The 27,102-nt window shown below is 30.8% G+C and overlaps 1 long non-coding RNA gene across 1 annotated transcript in view; it reads right to left on the reverse strand.

Annotated features, from left to right (window-relative positions):
* Positions 1–627: 627 nt before the first annotated feature.
* The window catches only part of LOC129908503 (uncharacterized), a 65,088-nt gene continuing 38,613 nt past the window's right edge, over positions 628–27,102 (reverse strand). The window contains exon 3 of the long non-coding RNA XR_008771290.1: positions 628–833. This is a non-coding gene — a long non-coding RNA (uncharacterized LOC129908503). The remainder of the gene's footprint in view (positions 834–27,102) is intronic.

Consider the following 27,102-nt stretch of genomic DNA (forward strand, 5'->3'; position numbering starts at 1 on the left):
ATGAACCCAGCTTATCCCTGTTATTATCCTCGTATGTCATGCAAGTAGGAGCGCTGCTTCTTTTGTGGCGGCGGTCTTACTGAATAATAAGAAGAAAAAGAAATTATATGAGGAGAAATGAAAAAAAAAAAGGAAACATAAAGGATAAGTTGAAGCAACATAAAAGCGACAACGTATAAAACACACACACAACCCCCTCTATTTTCTACTCAAAAAAATGAAGAAAAAAAAAGTCAAAAGCTGGGAAAAAAGAATTATTTCATAACTGAATTAGAATTGAAAAATGTTGTTAACTTTCATTTCGCGAAATTGAAAAGGATGTCGCGTTTGTCCCTTCCATTTCCTTTTTCTCTCTTTTTTTTTTGCCACTTCATCTTAGTTTTTCTTTATTTCATTCCAAAAGGACCAACATGAAACACACACGTCATATGAAAGTGTAGCAACAACCAAACATACATACACTCATACATCATATCCTCTTATTCGTATAGAAGTGTCGTTTTGGCTGGGTTTGTAGAGCTACTGCATGGTAATTTGTGAATCAACTTGCAAATTGAGAATGAAACAGACAAAAAATGAAATATTCCGCGAACTTGCAAAAAAACATATGAAAGCAGAAAAAAATACGAAATAAAAGGGATGAAATAAGCACTTAAAGTAAGGGGGTGAATTATTATATGCGTGTCCTGATTTCAGGCTAAAATTGTGTTTTGAATATTATTGTGTTAAGTAAAATAAGATAGAGCTCTAAAATGTTGATGGAGGTTTAAATAAACTTACTTCATTTAAATTATCTTGTATCAGTAGCTTTAACTTATGCTTAAGGTAGGTCCCTGAAAATAAGAAAAAAAAGTTTTTTTTTTATGAATTAGTTATGCGACCAATTTCAAATGAATATTTGTAAATTTATATTTTAATTGACATTATTTTCCGGTCAACTTGGTTTTACGCTGCACAGCATTTTTTTTAAATAATTTTATGAAAAGTTAAAAATTGAAAAAAATTGTTTTTACAAACACAAAAGATACATTTTTCTAGATCTTTCTAAATGAATTCCAGCATAAACTGAAAAACTTTACTATTTGATTTCTAGTGTGACGAAGAAAAAATTTCAAATTCTTCACAGTCGTTTTTTTTTATATTTTTTTTTGTGAATAACAAAAATTAAAAAAATATTTTTCAAACACAAATTTGGTATGTAATTCAACAGAAATAATAAATCGACATAAAAAACAATGTTTCAAAATATTTCATGGACCCGTTTTCAAAAAGGAGATTAAAAAAAAAAATAAATAAATAAAAAAATAATTTTTATTACAACATAAAAAATATAATGCACGACTGGGTCGCACGAACTTGCTCTTACGGTTAAAGTTGCTTAAATTTTTAAGACTTTTTATATAGAAATTTGGAAAAAAAATAAAATTCGTTAAAAAAAAAAATAAAATAAAATCTGAAATTAAATTGCCCTCCCAAACAATATATTAATATATCAAGTTTCGATTGATATATTAAGATGCATTTTTAGAAAAAAAATTTTTAAAATCGTTAGAGCCGTTTCTTAAAAAAACTAATTTTTTATAAATAATTTTTTGGAAAAAAAGTTTTAAAATAAAATTGGTATGCCATTCTGTAGAAATCATGAATCAACATCTAAAAACAAAATTTCAAAAAAATTCAATGTCCCGTTTTAGAAAATTTGATTTTTCCAAAAAATTTATTTTTGGTTTATATTTAAATTATATAAATGCTTCTTCACAAAAAGTTTCGTTGAAATCGAATAAGCAGTTTTGGAGATAATCGGATTTGAAAAAAAAAAACGGTTCTATGGCAGGTACCGTTAATAATGATTTTCAAAAAAAAAATTTTTTCATTGAAAGATAGACCTTAGCTTAAAACTAACAAAAAAAAATAATTTTTAAATAAAAAATTAATTTAAATGAATTAAAACCTTTTCTAAACTTTATCCATTTGTTCTTTTCTTAACCACAATAGCCCAGAAAAAGTTTTTAATTCAATTAAATTAATTTTGTATTTAAAAATTATTTTTTTTTTATTCACTCAGTTTCTTTATTGTTTTTAATTACTTTTAGTAGCCTTTTTTATGAAATAAAACTTATTTTCCTTATGAAAATAAACTGGGCTTTAATAAAAAGCACAAAAAATTAATACTCATTAACGTGTTTTTTTTTTTTACTTAAATGATATGAAAGTGTAAAAAACAACTTAAAAAACGAAGAAAATTGTGTTTGATGCAAATTAGTGGAGAAACGGTTGTCCACAGAAAAAAAAGTTTTGAGACAAACTTAAACTGTAATAAATTCTTGATTGGTTGTTAAAAAAAATATTACGAATTAAACGTAGTTTGGCAAGGATAAGGCCAGTTAAAGGACAAGAGAGCAAAAATCATAAAAACCGTGGTAACTCGAAAACGGGACGAAAACGAGAACATTACCTCTTAAGTTTTTCGACTTAAAATTACCTCAGGAATCCATGGTTTTCATTTGTGGCGGTGACTGTGGGACACCCTGTATAGTACCTATATCGCAAGTAAAAAAACGTAAGATGTACTTGTTCTTAATTAAACGGTTATTTAAATTCTTTTGAATAACAAATCACTTGCGAGTAAGTCAGAAATGAAGAGCACTTTCCAAAAACCATTTTTTTTTTTTACTTTATAAGTTATTTTGCCAGTGCACGCAAAAGGCAAAATAAAAAATGATCAAAATCGTTATAACCGTTTTCGAAAAAAACTGATTTTTTTTTTTCGTTTAAAAAATATCATCATACATTTTACAAAACCCTAAACTGTCAAGCTAAAAGAAAATGTCTGTAATTCAAAATATGTAGGTTTAGACAGATAGACAAACGTAGTGACAATTAGACAGAATTCTTTATCGCCTGATTGTTATCTCGAGTTGCATTTCCTACAATTTCGTGTAGTTCTTCTTTACAAAATCTAAATAGAAAGCTGAATTTCAACTCAGAGCCTCTGGCGTTAAAGCCCATCACGCCAACGACACAACGGCGTATTACAAAATATAAGTTATAAGGGAAGTGGGGGCAAGACCGTTTTTGTACTATGTTGTATGAAAAAATTAAAATTGACAACACGTGTAATATAAAATAAGTTACTTCTGGTTTGATCGATCAAGTCTGTAAGTATGTGCAAGTTCGGTCGAAACCGCAAAGAGATACGATTTAAAGTTTGACTACCAACGTTTATTGTTAGATGTTTTTTTTTTCAAAAGGTATTATCTTTTGTTCAGTATATTTTATTTTTATTAAACTTAATGAATAAAGACTTTATTTTAATTAAATGATGTTTTTTATTGGTTTTTAAAGTAGTTTAACACTAAACTACTTAAAAAAAGGCAACATTAAGGCTTCTTCTTGACTTGCCCAAACCTACAATAGCAGGGAACGCATTCAAAAACAAAATAGTAAAAAAAAAAGTTAGTTTTCTATAGGTTCAATAGGAGATGAGAAACCCAAATTTTGTTGTTTTTGAATGAAATTTCAGTAATTTTTTGCAAAATTTCCACACCATAATTATTCAAATAGTATTGATTCGATTTTCAAACAACACCACATAAAGCTAAATGTCTTTAATGACTACTCTTTCATATTTTTATTTGTTTAATTCAAAAACCCCTTTTTTCCAATTCTACCCACATACATTCCTAAGTATCACAACGAAATCCAAATGAAGTTTCAAGTTTATCTTTAGGAATTGTTTCTGTAATCATTTGGGAAATACCCTTGAGCTAACACACACACACACACACACACACACACACACACACACACAACATAACCCAACTAAATAAATATGTAGAAGACTTTTGTTTATCATTTGACCAAAAAGATTAAAGAGCACAAAATTATGATCCAAAAATAAAATCAAACATGACCCAGAAAAATAAAAAAAAATAAAATGAATTATTTGTTTTGGGTATAAAAGCGATTACAACTTTTGATCCCAATGATTTTATCGATTTTCAGGAATTTTTTGTTTTTAATATTTGAGGTTATGGTGAACTTGAACAAACTTTGAATTTCTAAAGAAAAATCGAAAGTCATACAACAATATACATTATTACGAAAACGGTTCTAAATACTTTTAATATCAAAATTTAAACAAGAACTTAACCAAGTGACTCGGAGTGTTTCTATGTCGTTTCCTATCAATATTTCAGCTACTTTTCAAGAATAATGTTATGTTAACTGAGCTTTATGTATGTGTTTATACACAAAACATTTCATATAACACCTCTTAGACTCTACAAAAGCAATATACTTCTCAGAAAATTGAGTTGAAATTTTTCTCAAAAAATTTCCGTACTTTTATGGCATCTTTCCGGAGGTGGTTACCAAATTATTGTACGGATATGGTGTTCCTATATTCGCTTATAAAAAAAAATGCAATATTTTATGATTTGTTTTTTTGGGCACACTCAAACCATACTCAAAGGTTATATTGGTATCGTAATTCGTGTTTATGTGGTTGCTATGTTTTCAGTTTTTTTTTTGTAAGAAATAAGGGATGTTGTAATTTCCTTCAAACAGGAGTGGGTGTTTTTTTTTTGTTTTAATAAAATAAAAAATCGATTCGTTATTAAAATCTTGTTTTTGTATATTTTTTTATTAATGTGAAGTAGAATTTTATGCACTTTTTTTTTAAAGACAACAAAGGAAACATAATATTTTTTTTTTTGTATACCATCAAAATTCCACATAATGTACGTTTTTGATGATGATTTTGAGTGGATACGTGAACCTATATATTTTGTGAAATAAAATAAAGGTAATTGCCTTAACACACCATTATAGTTGAGGGAAAATGAAATCCAATGACAAGTTTAAAAGAGGGAAAAGCATTTTTGGGGGAACGAAAAATAAAAGAAGGGAAATCAAAATAAAAAAAATCCTAGAAGGGTTTATGATGATGCTAAGGGAGATTTCTACAAGTGCTTCCTTAAAATGTTATTATTCCAAAAATATGAGAAAGAAATGAATTTTCATGAATTGACTTGTGTAAGGATTTTAAACTTCTTTAGGGGTAAAAATACTTATTAATAGGGTAATGTTTAAGAATCTAACATTTTTTAAGGTAATTTTTATTTCAAGAACAAAATTGTAACTTTAAGAGGAAAAAAAGAGATGCCATTCAAAAATGATTCATAAAAAAAAGAAACGATCCATTATAATCATTTTACTCTTGTGATACTTTACTTATGGATAAAACGTGGTTATTTGACAAATCCTAACATTAAACTGACTGACTTAAACAAAAAAAAAAAAAATAAAAATTGTTAAAGCCAATGAAAAAAAGTTGTTTATATATTAAAAAAAATTCAAACGTTAAAAAAAAATGAACTATGTAATTCATTGAAAATAATTAATCAATATACATATAAATACCAAGTTTATTTATTCAATTCTTGAAAAATTTAAACCCGAAAAAATACACAACTCGAGACGATTTGCGATGAGTCGGGCTATGTATTGAGTCGGGCTGTCTGACTCTGGTGTACAAAGTCGTCTTGTCCTGATACAGGCTAACAGCTGACTTGCCCCACTTTTTAATATTATTTTATGAAATTTTGTATAATTCCAGAATAATAATATTAGTTTATTTATTATTAAGGTTCTCAAAGAACCTACAACTAGGTTGTAAAAAATTATTTTTTTTTAATGCATTTTTGTTTACTATTACAAATTTAAAAAAATATTTATTGTAAATAAAAAAAAATTGACTGCAACTGAAAAATATTTGCATTCAAAATAAAATTTTTATTTCAAATAAAAACATTTTGCATTAAAAAAAATTTTTATTGCAAATAAAAAATTTTCTGCACTGAAAAACAAATCAATTCAAAATGTTTGCATTCGATATTTTAATTTTTAATATTAGTCGAAATCCTTACAATTTTGACTATTTGGCCTTATATCAGGCTCAATGTTATTGTTGAAATAGTTAATGTATTGTCAAATAGCTAAAATTATAAGAAATTTGACGAAAATTAAAAAAAAAAAACTAATGCACGCGTTTTGCATTGATTTTTTTTTCAATGCAAAAAATTTTGTATTTTCAATGATCTTTTTTAATGCAAAATATTTTCGTTTGCAATAAAAGTTTTATTTTCAATGCAAACATTTTTCAGTTGCAACAACATTTTTTTTATTTTTTACCTTATTTGTTTTGCTTCTTTTAAGTTCAGTTTAAATTAAAAAGCATCTTTTTACTTTATAATATTTATTTATTTTTGTCCTATATATTTCGAGGTCTTAATTGCCTCATCTTCAGGGTCTAAAAAAATAATTACAATGCGTTTTGGACCCTGAAGATGAAGCAATTAAGACCTCGAAATATATAGGACAAAAATAAACAAATATTCTAAAATAAAAAAGATGCGCTTGAATTTAAACTGAACTTTAAAGAAGCAAAACAAACAAGATAAAAAATAAAATAATTAAAAAGTTCAACATAAAAAAACAAATAAAATATATAAACATTTTTTTTCTTAAGGCGAATTTTTTTTTTGCATTAAATATTTTTTTTTTTAAATGTCAAATGCAGTTCTGTTCAGTTGATATTTTTACAACCCTGCCTACTAGTAAAAAATTTTTATTTTATTTATCAAGAAACTATTTTAACATACAATCTTGTTATCAAGTTATCGTGTTTCACATATTTATTGATTTACTTTCAATAGCATGTACTTTACATCTCTTAAAAATAATTTGTATATGTTTTCATTTTCAAAACACCACTTAACCAATTTATTTCCATGTTCATATCCAAATCCATTTAACTTACTTAGCAAAAAAAAAAAAAAAAAAAACAAGACAAAACATCCTTTTCAAAAATATGTTTCCAGACGGCTAGACGTCCAACAAAATTCGATCGGAAGTCTCCTAAATATACTACTTCGTTCCACACTTCCACAGATAATACACACTCTTGCATCATCATAACAGAATTTTCAAAGTAGACTATATTCTACGAATGTTCACTTCAAAAATACAAAAATGAAAAAAACAAAAAAAAAATCGAAACATTCCACAACCATATTACCAATACGAGCAATTCAATGTGTAAACCTAATGAAAACACAAATTACTTCCGCACATTGGCACGTCCTTGCTGTCATATCCACCCACTCCAGCCACACCCACTTTGTAACAATCTCCTCATTCCAACGAATTTCAGCAAAAAGTAAATAAAAATCAAGAGAATTGGGATAAAATCGAAAGAGGAAAATATCCATCCTTTTACGATATTTCTTTCTGAAACAACAACAAAAACAAGAAGAACAGAAACGAAGATGAGGCACAGAGGAAGACACGACGACGTTGTCGGTAATAAACCCATAGAGATGCAATTATTAGATTTTCTTCCTCTCACCCGAATATCGTTTTTTGCTTATTTTTTTATTTTTTGGGGAAAAAAATGAATTGAGTCCGCTTGCCTTGTATTCCTGTGGTAGAGCCACCACACACACAGGATTCAGATGGAGCTCTCTTGTTCATTCTTTGGTTGAACTTTTGTGAGGACCGACTACGAGCTGGGTGGTAGTTGAAGGAAGGAAAAGTTGAATTTCGTAAAAATCGTAAAAAATAATTTTTATTTATCTTTACCGCCACCATTTCATATAAAGTTGTGTGTCAATATGATATGGAGCATATGGAGAGATATACACAATAGTTAAGGACTTCCAACTGGAATCAAGATTGAAGAGGCAAAAGCAACACACAAAGAAAAAAAAAACACCTAAATCATAGGAAGAAATAAAATCGGAAATAACTCATAAATAAATCGAAAAGAAATTGACATCATCCCATCATCATCATATAGAATCAGATATATAGGACTTCAGGAGGTAAAGCACCTCTCTATGATGATGATGATAAAAAAAACCAACAAGCAAAAATGTCAAGCAAGCATTTTTATCTTTCTTTTTTTTTTGTGTTTTCTTGGTCTTGCCAAAAAAAAATGTATAGAAATAAGTGGAAATGTAGAAGTAAAAGGGAAAATGGTTAATGTTGCAAAGGAGAAGGGCTATTTTTTTGATATTTTGATATGTATGGTAAACGTTATCATAAAAGTACATAATCTTTGTCTTTTTACCTCTTTAGCCCATTTGTTTTCATAAACCAAAATGAGTCGTGAAGTTGATTTAAATAAATGGTTTCTTTTTACGAGCTTTGATTTTACACTAAGAAGCCAACTCGCAAATCATGTTATTCAATATTGGATAAGTATTCTGTATATAAAGTAATGAAAGATAAGTTTTTGCACTTTTTTACAGCTGTGAAAAATAATACATATATATTTTTAAATTTAAACTGGTCACTGTGGTGTATGTGTAACTTTTTTTCAAACAAATTTTTTTTTTTGTTAAAATTGATCCTATCGAATTGAATTTAAAATCTAGTGAATTCGATAGTTTCGTTTTTAGAATAGCTATTCGAAAAAATTAAGTTCATTTGAATTGTCGAAAAATTGGCGATTTTGATTAACGTTCCATTACAACCAGCGAACTTTCGCTAATTTATCGACTCAAACTATTTGGTAACAACGGTAGCGAGCTAACATTTTCGTACTTTAGTATTGTTTATATATAATAACCGAAATAATAATAACCGAAAAATACAAAGTTAATGGTTTATAATTTTTGGAAGCAAAAAAACAAAACCGACTTTTATGGATCGAAACTTGAATTAATGGTTTTCTCATAGATTCTATGGTCAGAACTGGAGAAAATTGAAATGGGTCCACAGGCAGACTCCAACTTTCGAATACAAAAAGAGTTCACAAAATTGGTTCACCCAGTCCAAAGTTATGAGGTTACAAACATAAAAAAAAAAACACAGACAAAGTCGATTGAAAATTGTGTTTAAAAGTATGTAAAGTGTGTATTTTGCAAAAACGAACAGAAATCACAACTGAATTTTTCCAAAAGCTTACATATTTTTGATTAAGCAGTTATTAACACGTTTTTATTTAATTTTTTTTTTTATTCAAATTGTTTGAATCGAGAAAGCAAGAAATGAAAAAAATAAATACACTAGCGGAAAAAATTAATTGATCAAAAACTTCTTGTGGTTTTTCAATTTACAGTATTTCCCTTAAAAATGGTAGAAATGGAATTTCAAAGATAGTTTTTTTAAAGTTCAAACTTTCCTGTGTTGAGATCTTGCATTGAAAAAAAAAATTTTAAACTAGGTACGTGTTCCGCTTAATCCCACTGAATATCTACTAAAAAAAATGTTTAAATATTTTCGCTTTTTTTTTTTTGTCTTAAGACTTGGAAAACCAACCAAACCAATATTCAGCTTTAATTTTCTTTTATTTTTTAGAGTTCATTAATGGGAACACTTCGACGTTGAAATATCGACCTTTGAACGAAAAAGGATCTTTTTGTCTTTAACGATCAATATATCAAAAACCGCTGATTTCACAAGAAAATTAAGAAATTTTTTCAAATTTTGAATTACCTTTCCACAAAAATAAGAAAAAAATATAGTTTTTTACTTTTTGCATTTATTTGAGAAATGAAGAAAAAAAAAAAGACTTTTTGTGGCTTATAGACCAGTGCCGAAGCCTTCAAAAACATTAAAAAGTAAGAAAAAATCATAGTTGGATGAAACCTATTGCAAAAGGACGTGAATATGATAAAAATCAAGGGAAAAATAAATTACGGGCGAGCCGAGTTCGGGAAGTGGTATGGTTGAGTTTTTAATGGTAAAAAATGGTATATATCGATTTAGGGCAAAACTACAAGTCCTATGGAAAAAAGTTGTATGGCAAGAATGTAGGTAATAAAAAAGTGTAAACAAAAATTTACATTAGTATACCATAGTACATGTTCTCGGTAAATGCAAAAAGCTGGAATCCTAAAATTTTTATGTCATTCTGAAGTGAAAAAAAAAAAAATTATTTAAAATTTTGGACTATTTTTTAAAATTTACATGTAGCTCAGGGAAATTAGTCAAAATATGGGCATGAAATCGCATTTTTCGCGGGACAAAATTTTTTTCATGGAATGTGTTCGGGTGGTTGTCCTTATCATAAAAGTCAATTTGTTGGGATAATTGGAGGTTGGGAACAGCCGCCATCTTGGAAAAGAGATTGGTATCGTTTTTATTGAATAGCTCCATTGTTATTCATTTTAACAAAAACTGACAAAGGTAAGACTTATTAACAATAAAATTATCTAAAAAACCATATACAAAACAATTCCGTGAGTTGATTAAATAAAATTTTATAGTTGGTCAAAGTGCGTGTTTGTATCGCAAGGTTGGGGCAAAATGACATTTGTTCATATATCTGACGAACTTTTGATTTGTTTGGATAATTCTTCAAGAATGAATTGTAGTACTTATAATTACCTATAAAATGAGCCCACAATCGTTATTGTCACCATCGTATTGTAGAAGTAATCTAACTCCGAAACTCTCCATGTACTAGTCAAAAGTAAGAAAAAAGCTGTTTTTTTGCTAGTAGGCCGAGAAAATTTTGGGAGTAGAGGTATAACCAAAATATAAGTACGCAGTTTTGCAGCCATACGCGTGTTAATGTCGATTTCGAAGGTCTGACAACTCTAATTTTGTGCTTTATACGGTTTTTGGGGGGTTAAATAACGTAAGTTTTCCAGTTAATGTGAATATGCTAAATTTATATTATTTGAAATTATAAATATACAAGCTGATGCTCTATTATTTTTCCTAAATCTGGACACCTCAATCTCGGCTATGGGGTTAATAGAACTCACGATATAAGCTTTTTTAACTAACCATATCAGGCTTTTCAATTCAAATAAACAAACAAAAATCTAAACAAAAAAGCTTCTAAAACATAATCGTATAAACGGCTTATATATAGTTCTATTGGTCACATCCTCAAGATTGGGGTGTTCAGATTTAGGAAAAATAATAGAGCATCAGCTTGTATATTTATAATTTCAAATAGTATAAATTTAGCCCATTCACATTAACTGGAAAACTTACGTTATTTAACCCCCCAAAAACCGTATAAAGCACAAAATTAGAGTTGTTGGACCTTCGAAATCGACATTAACACGCGTATGGCTGCAAAACTGCGTACTTATATTTTGGTTATACCTCTACTCCCAAAATTTTCTCGGCCTACTAGCAAAAAAACAGCTTTTTTCTTACTTTTGACTAGTACATGGAGAGTTTCGGAGTTAGATTACTTCTACAATACGATGGTGACAATAACGATTGTGGGCTCATTTTATAGGTAATTATAAGTACTACAATTCATTCTTGAAGAATTATCCAAACAAATCAAAAGTTCGTCAGATATATGAACAAATGTCATTTTGCCCCAACCTTGCGATACAAACACGCACTTTGACCAACTATAAAATTTTATTTAATCAACTCACGGAATTGTTTTGTATATGGTTTTTTAGATAATTTTATTGTTAATAAGTCTTACCTTTGTCAGTTTTTGTTAAAATGAATAACAATGGAGCTATTCAATAAAAACGATACCAATCTCTTTTCCAAGATGGCGGCTGTTCCCAACCTCCAATTATCCCAACAAATTGACTTTTATGATAAGGACAACCACCCGAACACATTCCATGAAAAAAATTTTGTCCCGCGAAAAATGCGATTTAAATTACTAAATTCGAATCTTAGCTTTTTTCATTTTTTCCATTTTCCGAGAACATGTACTTTGGTACACTAATGTATATTTTTGTTTAAACTATTGCAAAGTAGAGATTTTAACGAACAAAATGCCCACCGATTTTTTGAAAAAAGCTGATATTTTGACACGTGAATTTTCGATTGAAAATTAGGGTGTTTTTTTGGTATTAAGTCAAAAAAAGGTTAAAAAATAAATATTTTTAATCAAATAAATTACTGTGTATTCGGGACATAATAAGGTAAGTTTTCACCAAATTTCGTAGAAAAAAAAACATTTTTTTTGGAAAAGATAAAAATAAAAAACCAAAAACTCGGTTTTTTGAATTTTTCACATAAATTTTGAGGTTACGTGAAAAAACTGTACAACATAAGTTGTAGATCTTTTTATTACCTACATTCTTGCCATACAACTTTTCCATAGAACTTGTAGTTTTGCAAAAATGCTTGAATTAATGAATTTTTCTATTGTTGTTTAACAGTCACGATGTAAACGTATAGGTACTTTTTTGGAAATGCGAATCGAGTCATGCCAATAGCCAGTAACATCACTGTATTCAACATGCGAGGCGTATGAAAACCGCTACAGTCTATTCAGTTTGGCAGGTACAGAACTCCCATGTTTTTTTTTTTAACTATAAATTATATAAGTTCTCATATCTCAAAATGCACAAATTAAAAAAAGCACGTATACGCCACAGTGACCATACTTATTTTTAACTATCCAAAATGTGAAAGGGTTTAAAATAAAAACATTTCATGAAAACTGACCTATCTCTAATAAACACTGGTGGGCAACGAAAATGGAGCTTGAACCAAAACATACTTTTCTAAAGGACTTTTGTGTGCTAATTCCGAATTCTGAAGTCAAAATTTAACTGGCACGTCAAGTTTTCGACATATTTAAATATTAACAGGTCAAAAACGCGTTTTTGTGGTACTTTTGGCGTTGAATTTCATCACCTTTAAATTTTTTGTTCGCAAAACTTCATTATGCAATATTCAAAAGCCATATTTTATCGTCTTAAATACGTTTATTTTTATTTTGAAAATTAATTTTTTCTAAAAGATATTTGGTATAGAAAGGTATGATATGTAGGTATCTTAAAATCTTGGTGGTTAAGTTAACTTATGGTTTTTGAAGCAGATTTGAAGTAAATTTCAGTTTTTGACTCCTGATTCGGTTGAAAAAATAGCAAAATATTAAGGAAAAATAATATTTTTAGACCAAATGTCAAAAAATATTTCATTTAAAATTAGTTTTTGGGACTTTATAGCTAAAATTGTGATGAGCAGACAAACTAGACGTGATGGAAAAAATCTGTAAACTGTTTTGAATTCAGCACAATCAAGTTTATTTAAATCACCTTACAGAGTGACTTTTTTTTTGTTTTTTTTTGCCGACCAGTGATAAATAAAATAAATAATTAAAAAAAACACAAAAAAGAAGTAAAGAAGAACCCCTAACAAGACCAACAAAATTTATTTTTGAACTAGGTATATGATAAACAATGCGTACAAAAGTATCCAACGTTTTAAAAATTAATTGTGATTTTATAAGGAATGTAATTTCAGGATGATTGTTGAATAATAAAAAAATTCAATAACCTTCCTTAACTGTAGAGGTCCGCACCTGGATTTTCTTCTAAATATTCAACTTTCAGTCTACTTTTTGTGTTGTTTACATCAAAAAAGGGTAAATACAATAAAATTAGACCAACAAATTATGGTATCTATTCGTAAGTATAAATGTGTGCTATTGACCTGAGTGTGTGGTGTTTGTGTATGTATAAATAATATGATGAGAAAAACAAAAACACAAAATACAAAATTTAACAAAAACAAAAAAAAACAACAAAATAAGGATAAATATATTTCTACAATAACAAAAAAATACATATCTCTCTCCAACCTCACTATCTGTTGTGTTATGCTGTGCATAAGGAGATTGAAGAGGAAAAAACATAGAAATTCAAAATCCGATTCCCATGCGGAACAAGAAAATACATACAACACAAAACAAAACAAATCCTCGTAATCGAAAATAAAAGGATTTTATCCGAAGAAGGCAAATTGATTGAGATCAAAGGTTTTTGTTTGCATAGGACCTTAAGATTTATTGATGTACGGATATGTGCTGCTGTTCCAAAAAAGGTGCACATACAGGATTGGCTCTGGCTCTGGCTGATACATGTGATGTGTGTGGGGGATTTAAGGTGTTTTATCCATTCCATTCCATTCCATTTGCAGCATGTTGTGATGGGGTTGAATATAGATCTCTTTCTCCTCGATGCCAGCAGCATCGCAGACGAAAAACAAATCCTGGCTTCAGAAAGATATGGTGTATAGTGGATATAGCTTAAGGGGATATAGTAATGAGTTTCCTTTTTGGCAAAAATTTAAATTTAAAGCAATTTTGATTGCGAGCGAAGAGTGATATCCCACCATCATCGCACCATTTCAGCGCTAGAATGTATTTAGAATGAAAATTGAGAATGGCAACAAGGAGCAGAAAGCAAGGATACGGGGCAGCAGGAAGAAGATGACTTTCCTTTCAATTTAGCCGTAGGGACACTTGGGATTAATTCCGTGACAACTCGTGTCGTCCCTTTGGAATTTGTAATTATATTTAAGGTGATGCCACTACTTGGCTGACATCTCAGAGGATCAGAAGGATGTGGATATGGCGCCTTTGCCTTTCCGAGATGTTGCCACTCTGTTTCCATTTCCACACAGATTTAGATATATTTGCAAAACAAATAATATTAATTGAAACATAACCCGAGTAAAAATTTCAGCAAAACACATCTATACACAACACAAAGTCATGACAGCAAGAAGGATTGATGTGTATAGAATAGATATGTGCGTTAGCGTTGCGTAGCATCACTCTCGACTCGACACGTACAAATTTTGGGGGTATAGGCATTTAGAGGATTGGGATTGAGTGGATTTAAATTTAGCTCAGGTATAAACGTGATTCAATTTCATAAGTTAATCAAATTCAATTAAATTCCACAGGGTAAATGATGTGTGATATTCAGATAAATACCAATACATACGATTGTTTGAGTGTGTTTGTAGGGTGTTTAAAGAAATCAAACGGACAAGCGAGAGTTTCAATATTAATTTCCCAAATTTACCAAACTGTCCAATGAGAATAATTAATGTTTGCGGTTAACCACTGGGGATGAATTTGGGATGGGACTTCTGTGGTGGTTGTTGTGTGTTCTGTTTGGATGGTCTCAATTAAAAAAGAGACATTTTTTTGATTTAAAATATTTATGAAAGCATGGAACTCATTCAAAGTATTTACTTTGAGTAAAAAAACATAAAAATTGTGTTGTCCTTAAAAAAAAAAACTATTCCAATAAAAAAAGTGATTTTGCAAACCTTGTATAAAAAAGCTTATTTTTCATAGAGAATGGCAACTTTTTATTCGCCATAGTTAAGTTTTATTCATAATTGAATTTTTATAAGGAGCAGGAGCTATACACTCTCTTTAAGTACAGCTTAAGCAAAAATATCTAAAATAATCTTCGCCAATGAAGTTGAATTAGGTTATTGCGAACTTTTCTTGTTTAAACTTTTTGTTAGCTACAACACAAAAAAAAAAATAAAGAAATAAACAAATTTTGCATTTCGTCCTTTTTATAAAAAAGAAGTAAAATAGAAGAAGTCAACAAAGATACAGGTAGCTCCATTTTTACTATAAGACACCAGCAAAACGGAACAAAAAAAAAATAAAAGTCGGAAATTCACATTTATTAAGTGCAAAACTTTTCCAATACTCGTTCTTCTATTCCTCTTTCCCACAGCAAGTGTTTATACTTTGACGATTTTTCATATTTTTTTTTTTTTTTTTTGCTTTTCCCTGGTGCAACTTTGCACAGTTCTATCAAAAACCTTAAAGAAAAAAAATAAAATCGCGAGTATAATATCCTTTTCTTTTGCCAAATTGCTGCCATTTTCCATTTCCTTTGTGCGAGAGAGAGCATTTCCTTTGCGGTAGCTGTTGTATGTCCTTAGTTTTTATAAACCATTGAAAAATGAATTGGCGGATACGAGCCATATACAATTGGCGCACATTTACTGCTCAAAAGTCATCGTTTATATGCAAATAGTATTCTAGTCTTTGAAGGAATTTTGGTTTGGTGTTTCAGAATAACAATCCGTTTATTTTGAATTTTTTTTTTCTTTTTTTTTTAAATCGGAGTAAGAGCTTGGAAAACAGATTGCATGGAAAATTGAAACTATTGTTATACGATTTGGGTAGAATTTTTTTTTTGTTTTTTTTTTTTTTATTTTTTTGGCATAGAATTTTGATGGCCAAAATGTTTGGAAATAACGTGAAAATTTGAGTAACAACCAAATTTGTAGCCACACATACATCCATTAATGGATTCAGATTTTACTACTTTAAGTTTATTTATTTCATAAAGTCTTATGATGAAGTATTTCTTATCTTTAAATAGATTTTTTTTTGGGAACAACCTCATCGATTTTAATAAAATTTTTAGAGTTTGTTTTTATAATTTATCCTATTTTCGTGACCTTTCATCAATCAAAATTATAATCCTAAGTGGGCTGTAGGTCTGTCTTGGTGATTAAATATTTCGTCGACGTTTCGGGCGTGATTACACCCTTCTTCAGGACTCTAAAGTAAAAAATTTACTCTAAAAATACAAAAAAAAATCTAAATTAAAATCTATACTTTCAAGGCTTCAATTTTTGAATTTTGAAATATTTGCAAAAATATATAAATAAAAAAAGACATACTAGAAAATTTACCACAACAAATTTTAAGAAACATTTTAAAATTTATTATTTTAAAATATTGTAAGTAAAGATTTTGATTTAGATTTTTTTAAGCATTTTTAGAGTAAAATTTTTACTTTAGAGTCCTGAAGAAGGGTGTAATCACGCCCGAAACGTCGACGAAAATTGAAATATCAAGCTGAATATTATGTTCCCAAGACACTTTTCAACTTTCTGACCAGCAGAAATGAATTCATACATACAAATCACTGATTTAAAACCTCCAAAAAATGCTTAAAGGACCACTTTTGAATCACGCCAAAACAAATAAAAGTCATTTACCTCTCAAAATTTCCTTAAAAAGTGTTTTGAATATCTCCCATTATCCACTTACTCTGTCAGCATAAATGTCACAGCTATTCCTATGGAACACCTCTATTTCACTTTTTAACTCAAACCAATTCTGCCACAAAGGTATAATAATTCGTTTCGCAGAAATGCGAATTGTAATTTTCCACAGTCATAGAGAACCAGTCTCCTGAGAATATTTTTTTCATTCTTACACCGTTTTCTATCCTTAAATCAACTTACCCCCAACTCAAAGTATATCTTCGAACCTAGATATACCTAAACATGAAAAAGCAAAAACCAACTAAGCTCTAGAAATCCGTAAAACAACTCCTCGCTGTATCATATAATACAACACTGTTCTGCACGCTATATGATCAAAAGGACCTCCATAGAGACAAAAGTAGGTATAAGAGAGCGAGAACTCAAAATATCCTAAGATCCAGCCAACTGCAAAATGCAAAGACTCACAAAAAAAGGTCGACTTGAAATTTAAATCGTCTCCGTTGTCGTCGTCCTTGTTGCTGTTGTTGGTCCACAACGTCGTCGTTCGTTTTCAAAGTCGTAGTCCTTTGCTGTTATTCTTGTGTCGAAACATCGGGATTCACAGTGATTATGAATTAAGACACATCCAACAGTTTTAGTCTCTGGATGCGGAATCCAAATCCTGTTGCATACAAAATTCCTCCTGTGCAACACAAAATAGGATTCGTAATTCACCAAGAGTGTAAGAACTGACGTTATCAGTTGCTGAACATTTCCAACTTGTTTTGCCATAGATTTCTTTTGCCCAGCCACCAGCAAGGCTAGAGAAATGGTGTTTTTACCTGTCACTATGGCATCGGGCTACCCAACCTTAACGGAGTTGGTATATATTTTTTTTACTTTGAATTTTATGTGATTTTTGTTCTCTGACTATTCTAGGAGATGCATCCTTCCTTCATTTTTTTTTTGTTGCGTTCAACATCTCCTTTTGATTTAACACAATTTTTGGATAGCTCCTGTGGATTTTAACAGTGGGTTGGGGTCTTGGTTTAAGTTAGGTACGTTTCGGAGAAAAAAAAATAACGGATTTGTCATGTGGCAAAAAGTACACACCTACAACTAATACACATACAAAACTATACGAATAACAACACCACAGTCAGCCATCACAGCCTCCCAGGAAGATGAAGAAAATGATAAAATGGGAAAATTTTCGTCTCACAACTTTTAATTAGTTTTTGTTAGCCTGGCGCGTTGCTTAGGTTTTTTTCTGCACATTTTTTTTTTTCATTCTGTCAGGTAAGGATACGGTGAGATACACGTACAAATATATATTTGTTATATCTACAGGATTCATGAAATGAATTGAGTTTTAATTTTTTTTTTGTTGTTATTAATTTTTTGTTTCACAATCTTTTATCCTTTTTGGTTCGTTATCGCTCTACTTTATTTGTATTTCATGCCTGTCGTGTTGTTTTAAATGCATTTTTGTTTACTTCATAGTTCGTATACTTGTGATAAAGGATCAACTTTATGGGGATCCTTGATACAGATTTTCTTTATGGTTTTTTTTTTTTTTTTTTTTTGAGAATTTGTGGCTAACTTGATATAAAGCAAGCATTGAAATTAGAAATTAATCAAAATTAGAAAAAATTACAGGATCTCACAGGGTAACAGGTGAAAGAACTGTGTTGATTCCGAATAGGGAATCTTGAAGTTTTATGCCAGAGCTTGCGCGTGGTTAAGAACGATTTAATTGACTTTAAATAAGTCTGACCACCCTTACTTAGGATTAGTTTAATTCATTGGTAAAGATGCAATTCAAGAAACGGTATGTTTTATTTTCAATAGCAACTTTTTGATTAGAAGACAATCAACGCAGAGATAGAAGAACAAACCACTTAAGGTGTAGTAGTTTCTTTTTTAACAAAATTAAATTTATCATAGCTATCCTGATGTTTCAATCATCAGTTAGGCTATCAAACGAATAATGTCAATATAAATATAATAGATACTAATATTTTTAACTTTGAAATCGATTTATTTCAAAAACAATTGGTTGAAATATACTTATTTCAAAATTAGAATTAAATGTATAGTTCTCCCTTTCGGAAATGGTATCACTTATAACTGTAAGTAATGCCGATGTTTTTTAATATTTGTTTTTTCATTTTAATTTAATTTTTATAAAATTGCCCCTCCTGCTTAATGGAGGGAAGAAAGCCCCCCCTCCCACCATAGTAAAAAATCATTGTATGGAACTCCTCTACAAAAAACAGTTATCAAATCTTGGCGCCGAAGTTATCCTACTATGTGCCAAAATAACACTTTTGTTCGAATTTCTGTATCTGGGTTTAAATCAGGCTTGTCAAACTCAATGGCATTCACGGGCCAAAATAGCAGGATCTAAATTTCTATGGGCCGCAAAAAAAAGATATTAGAATTTTTACGAAACAGATTTATTTTTTATAAAAGAACAAGAACAATATGTAGTAATATTAATGTTTTCTGCCTGACACTTGGCATTTCTTTTCTGTACCATCTTCTCTACTTGTGATGAAATTTTTTTAGAAGTTATTACTTTTAAAACAGACCCAAGGCGTAGATCTGTTATTCTGGATTTAACAGGTGACTCATTTCGATTCATAAGTGAAAACTGCTGCTCGCATCGATGAAGTGCTTCCAAACATACAAATGATTTCATATGCCAATTTTCGAGTGTTCTCAAATCTGCTTGTTAGATACTTGTAAAATTCAGGTATCCCAGCTTCATCGAATTTATATCTTTAAACGGAGCCACACTGGATTTCGATTAGCTCCATTTGCAAATGATTACGTACTGATTCTATATTTATAAACCCGTCTCAAAAAGAGATTAAAAAAGGATGGATTTTTCGGGACAAAGTAGCGAAAATATTTGCATTGGTGTTCATTTAAGAAAAAAGTAGCGACTGCAAGTCGACTGGAAATCTAATTTTCGGTTGCTTGGAAGTCGACTTAAATATTTTGTACAAATAAACAAATTCAGAGCTTATTCCCGAAAATTCACTAAGGATGAAACAAATCGTATGGAACTTTTTCACTGCTTTCCCATTGGTCAAACTGCACTCCAATACTAAATACAGCAAAAAAAAGCTTGTTTTCAATACAAAAAATGTTTGTTTACCTTTTCACCCATCAAGAACTCATATAAGCTGGAAATTCTCCATTGCGACATAAATAGCAAAAAGTTAAAATCTCTGCAGTGAACATCGTGTTGAAATGGAGAAATTCAAAACAATTTTATTGGATTCCCCGGTTTGTTCGTGTTCATTAGAGACATTTAAATTTTATTTTATAACTAAAATTAAATGTAAAAATTGAAAATGCAAGTTGTACCTAAATTAAGCTTGGGCCGCACAAATATACGATGTGGGCCGCATGCGGCCCGCGGGCCGCAAGTTTGACATGCCTGGTTTAAATCGTAAATTTTTTTTTAAGCCAATTTTGAAATGATTTTCATAAAAAAATATCTCGTTTTTTGAAAATAAATATTTTTTCAGAATATACTTTTAAAATAGCATGTTGTTTTGAAAACGAAATGGTAACTGAGTTATGAATACCAGAGTTATGTGAGACAAAGTAACGCGCGTTAAAGTTACGCAAAACCGAAGTTACGAAAAACCGAAGTTATGAAAGACCGAAGTTACGAAAAACAGAAGTTATGAAAAACCAGAGTTATGAACACCAAAGCTATGAAACGTGGTTTCTGGGTTGGCAACCATTGAGATGAAGGATATACGGCAGGAACGTACCAAAAAGCTAGAGCGTATAGGTTGAGTCAAGGCAAGGAAAAAATTTGATGGGGCGGGGGTGTCCAATTTGTTTATAACTTCGGTTTCTCGTAACTTCGGTTTTGCGTAACTTTGACGCGCGTTATTCTGTCGCTCATAACTCTGGTATTCATAACTTCGTCGATTTCCCTTTGAAAACATATACCTACTTTAAATTGATGTCGAAGCTGGGTAAATGACGAAAAAAATAGAATCTGTTAAATAATCCGTGCCTATTTGAAGAAGAAGCCTACCAACACACACGCATGGCATGCCAACCAACAACACCAACCAACGATCGTGTGTGTTTCATTATTCTTCCCTCCCTCTCTTCTCCTCAGTCACATCAAGACCTCGCAATAAACAGGACGTCCAGTCCTTTTTAACATATTTAGTTGTGTTTTATTTATAATTTAATTGGCAATTTGTTATACAGTCCACTAAGTTTAATAAGGTAATTTTACAAGGTCCTTCGTCGCCTAAATTGTTACCTAGTGCCTCGCGTACAACATATCTACCTATTTAAAAAACAAAACAAAAAAAAACAAACTAAAATAAATAAAACAAAAATCTAAATAAAAAAAAAAATCTCTTTTAAAGAGTACAGACCTACCTGGAAGACAAAATATCGGTAGATATTGGTGTTTGTGTTTGTGTTAATTTTTTTTTTTTTTTTTTTATTTAGTGCATACAGCAAGCAAACAGCGAAATATAGTAAGTGATATTCATACCACGATTTACATACCTATATCTACCTTCCATAATTATTTGTTAAAAAAAAAAAAAATATTGGCAGCTAACATTCTAATGCCCACGCATTTATCATAAATTCCGAGCGTTAAAGTACCCATATATCACTAATAAAAGTAGGTACATACATACATATGTGTTCCTCAGAAGAGAAAATCATACTCAATTGTATAAAAGAAGAAATAAAAAATTACACTGGCGAATCTGTCCATTTACACACATTCTTTCAATTTCAAACAAAGTTGAGAGGAAGCTCTTTGAGTTCTTGTCTTTTCCCCTGCAAATCACATGGACTATCAGAGATCTTTTTTGGTGGTTTGTTTCTGTACATAGATCATCTAAATATGTGAGAGTGACAATAACTCACATTTCATTTCTCCAATGTTTCCTTTCAATGAAATAGAAACACATGAATAAGCTTCAGTGTGTGCAGTGCACACAATTAACCCTTTGCTACGCAATTGCGGTCCACGACATAAACGACATGGATGTACGGATTGCAACTTCCAGGTCATAAATCGTTTCTATTCGCCTGTTCTTCTTCTTGTGTGACCGAATTTGTTTTTTGTGTGTGCGTGTTGATGTTTTTGTTTAGTTTTATTTCTTTTTGTTTTTTTGTTCCTGAGGTTCAAATGTTGAAACAATTTATTGTGGTGTAGTGAATCCCGTTAGGGTCTTGTTTACTTACTTGTTTCTTTTTTTTTGCGATGAGTTTCTTATCCTTTTTTATTTTTTAGATTTGTTGTTTTTAGAATTTTTGGCAAAGAAAAAAAAAAAAAAAAATGTTTGTGTAGGTAAATACCAAATAATTCCGTTGGGTGTTTATGGTTGTTTTTTTTTTTTTACAAAAACAATTTGTTTGTTTTGCAATCGGCCAAATATAGGTTGGTACATATCCGTGTGTATCTATTTAATACAAAAGAGGTAACTCATCCAATTATAAACTTATTACACACACACAGTAGATAGGTAGGTACTACCTACCTACATTTGTACATACATTCATCTGCACAAATATGATAAATATTTGCAATGAAATGATGTCGCATTTTAAAACAAAACAAAAAAATTGTAATGTCGATACCTAGATACGAAGTTTCGTAGAGTTGTAGGTAGGTGCATATGTACGTTTGCAAATATGATGCATTTAAATAATCACGTACAGTAATAAAGAATGAACTAAATAATAAAAAAAAAAAAAAACATTTGCCATCAAATTTGTGCGATGGCAAGTTTCAGTTTCATCATCTGATCATTCTCATCAACACCGGTCGGTGGTGGTATTCTGTCTTACTGTTTTTGCTTTCCTTTTCTTTTTTTTGTTGTAAGGTTTCGTTATACCTATTATGGCGGTGGTGGCGCTCTGTTTTGGTGTAGTCGTTTGAAATAAAACCTATTACAAAAAAAAAAAAAAAAAAAAAAAAAGGGAAAGCAAAAACAACCACCACAGTACAACATCACCAAATCTGTTGGTATGTAGGTACTTCAAATTGTCTTATTTATAATATTCAATTCAATTACAAAACAAAGCAAAACAAAAGATCAGTAGGAACAAATTCGATTTCCAATATTGCATCTACATACATAGATACATATCTACAAATACCATTCAACTTCATAATCGCAAAACAAGAGACATAATTTGTCTATGGTGTAGTGAAAATTATGCATCAACCACCAAAGTGTAGATTTTCATGTAGGGTAAAAGCGGGTGATATGGCGCGGCGGGTGAGATGGCGCACTTTAAATATCTTCTACATTTATTGCTCTAAAAATGTACAAAAAATATTTTTAGCTTTCTTTAAATATTTTAAATCAAAGTAGCCAGTAATCGTTTCTTTATCTGTGATACAAAAAATAAAAAAAAATTTCAAAGCAAATCATGTGATGATTTTTTTCGAATTTTTTTGTTCGCCCTTTTTTTTTGTTCCCATATTTTGTGAGTCGTTGGGATCTTAGATGCCCTTGATACACTAATACATACAAGAGAGTATAACTCATTAATTGCGTGTTAAATCTGAGCTCTAGTTCTATCTGCTTTTTATGGGTGCTTACGAATATGAGTTATGCGCAAAAAGGTGAGATGGCGCAGTTTTTTGCGGGTGAAATGGCGCATTCCCTACTAGAATTTTTAATTGAGTATAGTTTTAGCATGTGCCATATCACCCTCAAAATATTTTTTTTAAGTAATTCAGCCAACTTCAAGTTTTATAAAATGACGACTAGTTACAAGCTATTATACAGCATGCATTGGTGCTTGACTCCTTCACATCGTTCAACCATTTGTGCAATGAATTTGGCAATAGAAACCTAAAACAAACTCATGCGCCGTCTCACCCACCCTATAGGGGGAGATGGTTTTTTCTTAACTTTTTTTCTATATTAATTTAAAAATATAAATTTTAAATATAAAATTCTGTAAAACAAACAATACGTTGGATATTGAATATAGAACATTTTTGCATTGTTAGAAATATGAAATGTGGTTTACTTTGAAAAATATGACAAAAACAAAAAAGGTATGCCATCTCACCCGCTTTTACCCTAGGTAGGTAGATGGTGATATTTTTGCACTATGTACACAAAGGATCTATCTATTTGTACTGCTATCTTTCAAGATCTAGGTATCTACTCCTTTCGCTTACTTAGTGGTGCAGCTGTTGGAATGGAAACCCCGTTAGGTCATTTTTGTTTTCGTCGGTAATTTAGGGATGCATTGCTTGTGTCGCGTGTCACCTTTTTGTTTTTATGGCTGTTTTCGTTGAAATCGCGCACTGTTTTTATGGCACAGGTAGGGAGATTTGTGTAAATTCTGTTTTGATATGAATCACAGAATCGTTGGGATTTATTTTTCGAAACCCAAATGATTTTGGTTGCCTTTATGTTCTCGCACCGTTAGAGTCTCAGATATTTTAATAGCTCTTTTCTGTCTGTTGGGTTCATCCAAATTTCTTTTAGTAATTAGTCTGGGTATGTACCTACATGAGCACCAAGTAAGAACATGCATCTCTACACAAAAATATGCGATGAGATGATCGTGTATACAGTAAATAAAGTACATACCTACCTATGAATCAATATATCAAAATCAAAAACACTTAAGTATAGTAAAATATCTACAACTGATGGTGCTATCTCTTTGTCTATGTAGGTAGGTAGGTACATTGTCCAATTGTGGCAGGCTTGGCACATATAAAAAAAAAAACAGAAAATTAATAAAAAAAAAAACATATATACATTCTACATACCTATTAAGAAAAATAAAAAGATTCATTTTTTGTAAATTTCAATTAATTTAAATTACAATTCTCACATATTAAAATACCATTTTGCGGAAATATATGTATATGACCCAAACTATTTGCAAGAAAATAGAAATAGCGGTCTTACACCAATAGTGTAAGAATGTATCTACTATTTATCTATTTATACGCATTTATCTATTTGTTTGCAAAATGTATGAATGTATCCCAACTCGTTTTTTTTTGTGCGAACAATTTCTTTTCCTTTGTTTTAGGGTTTGTTGTTTGGAAGAATCTATGTATGTACGAGTAGCTGTTGAAATAGAAAATTCCGTTAGGTCGTTTATTGCCCTTTTTGTAGCAGAAAAATTTTCTTGTCATTGGTTCGGTCAAGTAGGTAGGCAGGAATACATTTTCTTTGCTTGCGCTCCACACATTTTACTAGACAGTAAGATCATTTCCCTTTTTGTCGGCTCAGATTGACAACTCATGTTTTATGGTGTAGGAAAATAATTGTGTGCGAAATTCTTTTATGATAAAGGGAATCATAATCGTAGATCGCCGAGGCAATTAGGAATTATTTACGATCTTTCAGTTTTATTTTCGCTGCTTTTGTTTCCAAAAATGTTGTCGTTTTGCGCGGTGAGGTTGAGGTTTAGATATGTCAGGGTTGAATTGAATTGTTTTGCTTTCTCGAGGTTGTTGGTAAGTAGGATAATAATCTACCTACTTGTTTGGGTCGGAGTGAGACTTTTCTTTGTGGTTATTCAAATTAATCACAAAGACAATTTGAGTAACTGTTCTTTAATATCCTCAAGGCACAAATTGAGAGTAATGGCAAACAAAATAATAGCGCTTTTCATTTTAGAAAACAGACTAAATGTTTCACATTTAAGGATCTTAGCTTTAATGCAAGATATTTTCATTTCATTATATTGCACTTATATAAACATTACGTAAGCAAATCATACAAACAAACAAAAAGAGTCAGAGCAAGCTGAATTATATAGAAACGCCAAACCAATATAAAGCATTTTTTCTAACATAAAAAAAAACGAATGCATTTTTAAAACATATTAATTCATGATGAGTGACACAATAAACAATTAAACAATGCAAAATAATATAAGCCAATTGACATTAACAAAATATTTTAAAAACCAACAAAAACAAATACAGACGCATATAAGGTTCACTCCCACCCAAACTCAAATTTCACTTGTTTATTTCAATTGTTTTCTTTAGGGATAAATCGCATGCGTTAATTTGACTACCAGGGATTTTATTTGACTCTTACACTTTTATCCTTTACACAATTTCAATTCTGAGTGTACGTTCGAAGGATGAATCATTTGTTCATGAGACAAAATTCATTCCAGCGTACATTCTTCCAAAAAAGAAAAGCAGATTGCCTTCGAAGGGCATCCTTTTCACAATTCAATTCTGAGTGTACGTTCGAAGGATGAATCATTTGTTCATGAGACAAAATTCATTCCAGCGTATATTCTTCCAAAAAAGGAAAGCAGATTGCCTTCGAAGGGCATCCTTTTCACAATTCAATTCTGAGTGTACGTTCGAAGGAGGAATCATTTGTTCATGAGACAAAGTTCATCCGAGCGTACATTCTTGCAGGAAAGCAGATCGCCTACATAGGGTGTCCTTTTCTCAATTCCATTTTGAGTGCACGTTCTTACAAAACGTGCATTCTTGCAGGAAAGCAGATCGCCTACATAGGGTGTCCTTTTCTCAAATCCATTTTGAGTGTGCGTTTGCAAGATGAATCATTTGTTCATGAGACAAAGTTCATCCGAGCGTACATTCTTGCAGGAAAGCAGATCGCCTACATAGGGTGTTCCTTTCTCAAATCCATCTTGAGTGTGCGTTTGCAAGATGAATCATTTGTTCATGAGACAAAGTTCATCCGAGCGCACATTCTTGCAGGAAAGCAGATCGCCTACATAGGGTGTCCTTTTCTCAATTCCATTTTGAGTGCACGTTCTTACAAAACGTGCATTCTTGCAGGAAAGCAGATCGCCTACATAGGGTGTCCTTTTCTCAAATCCATTTTGAGTGTGCGTTTGCAAGATGAATCATTTGTTCATGAGACAAAGTTCATCCGAGCGTACATTCTTGCAGGAAAGCAGATCGCCTACATAGGGTGTTCCTTTCTCAAATCCATTTTGAGTGTGCGTTTGCAAGATGAATCATTTGTTCATGAGACAAAGTTCATCCGAGCGTACATTCTTGCAGGAAAGCAGATCGCCTACATAGGGTGTCCTTTTCTCAAATCCATTTTGAGTGTGCGTTTGCAAGATGAATCATTTGTTCATGAGACAAAGTTCATCCGAGCGCACATTCTTGCAGGAAAGCAGATCGCCTACATAGGGTGTCCTTTTCTCAAATCCATTTTGAGTGTACGTTGCAAGATGAATCATTTGTTCATGAGACAAAGTTCATCCGAGCGTACATTCTTGCAGGAAAGCAGATCGCCTACATAGGGTGTCCTTTTCTCAAATCCATTTTGA

The sequence above is a fragment of the Episyrphus balteatus genome, chromosome 2 (genome assembly GCF_945859705.1).
Source record: "Episyrphus balteatus chromosome 2, idEpiBalt1.1, whole genome shotgun sequence".
Classification (NCBI taxonomy): Eukaryota; Metazoa; Arthropoda; class Insecta; order Diptera; family Syrphidae; genus Episyrphus; species Episyrphus balteatus.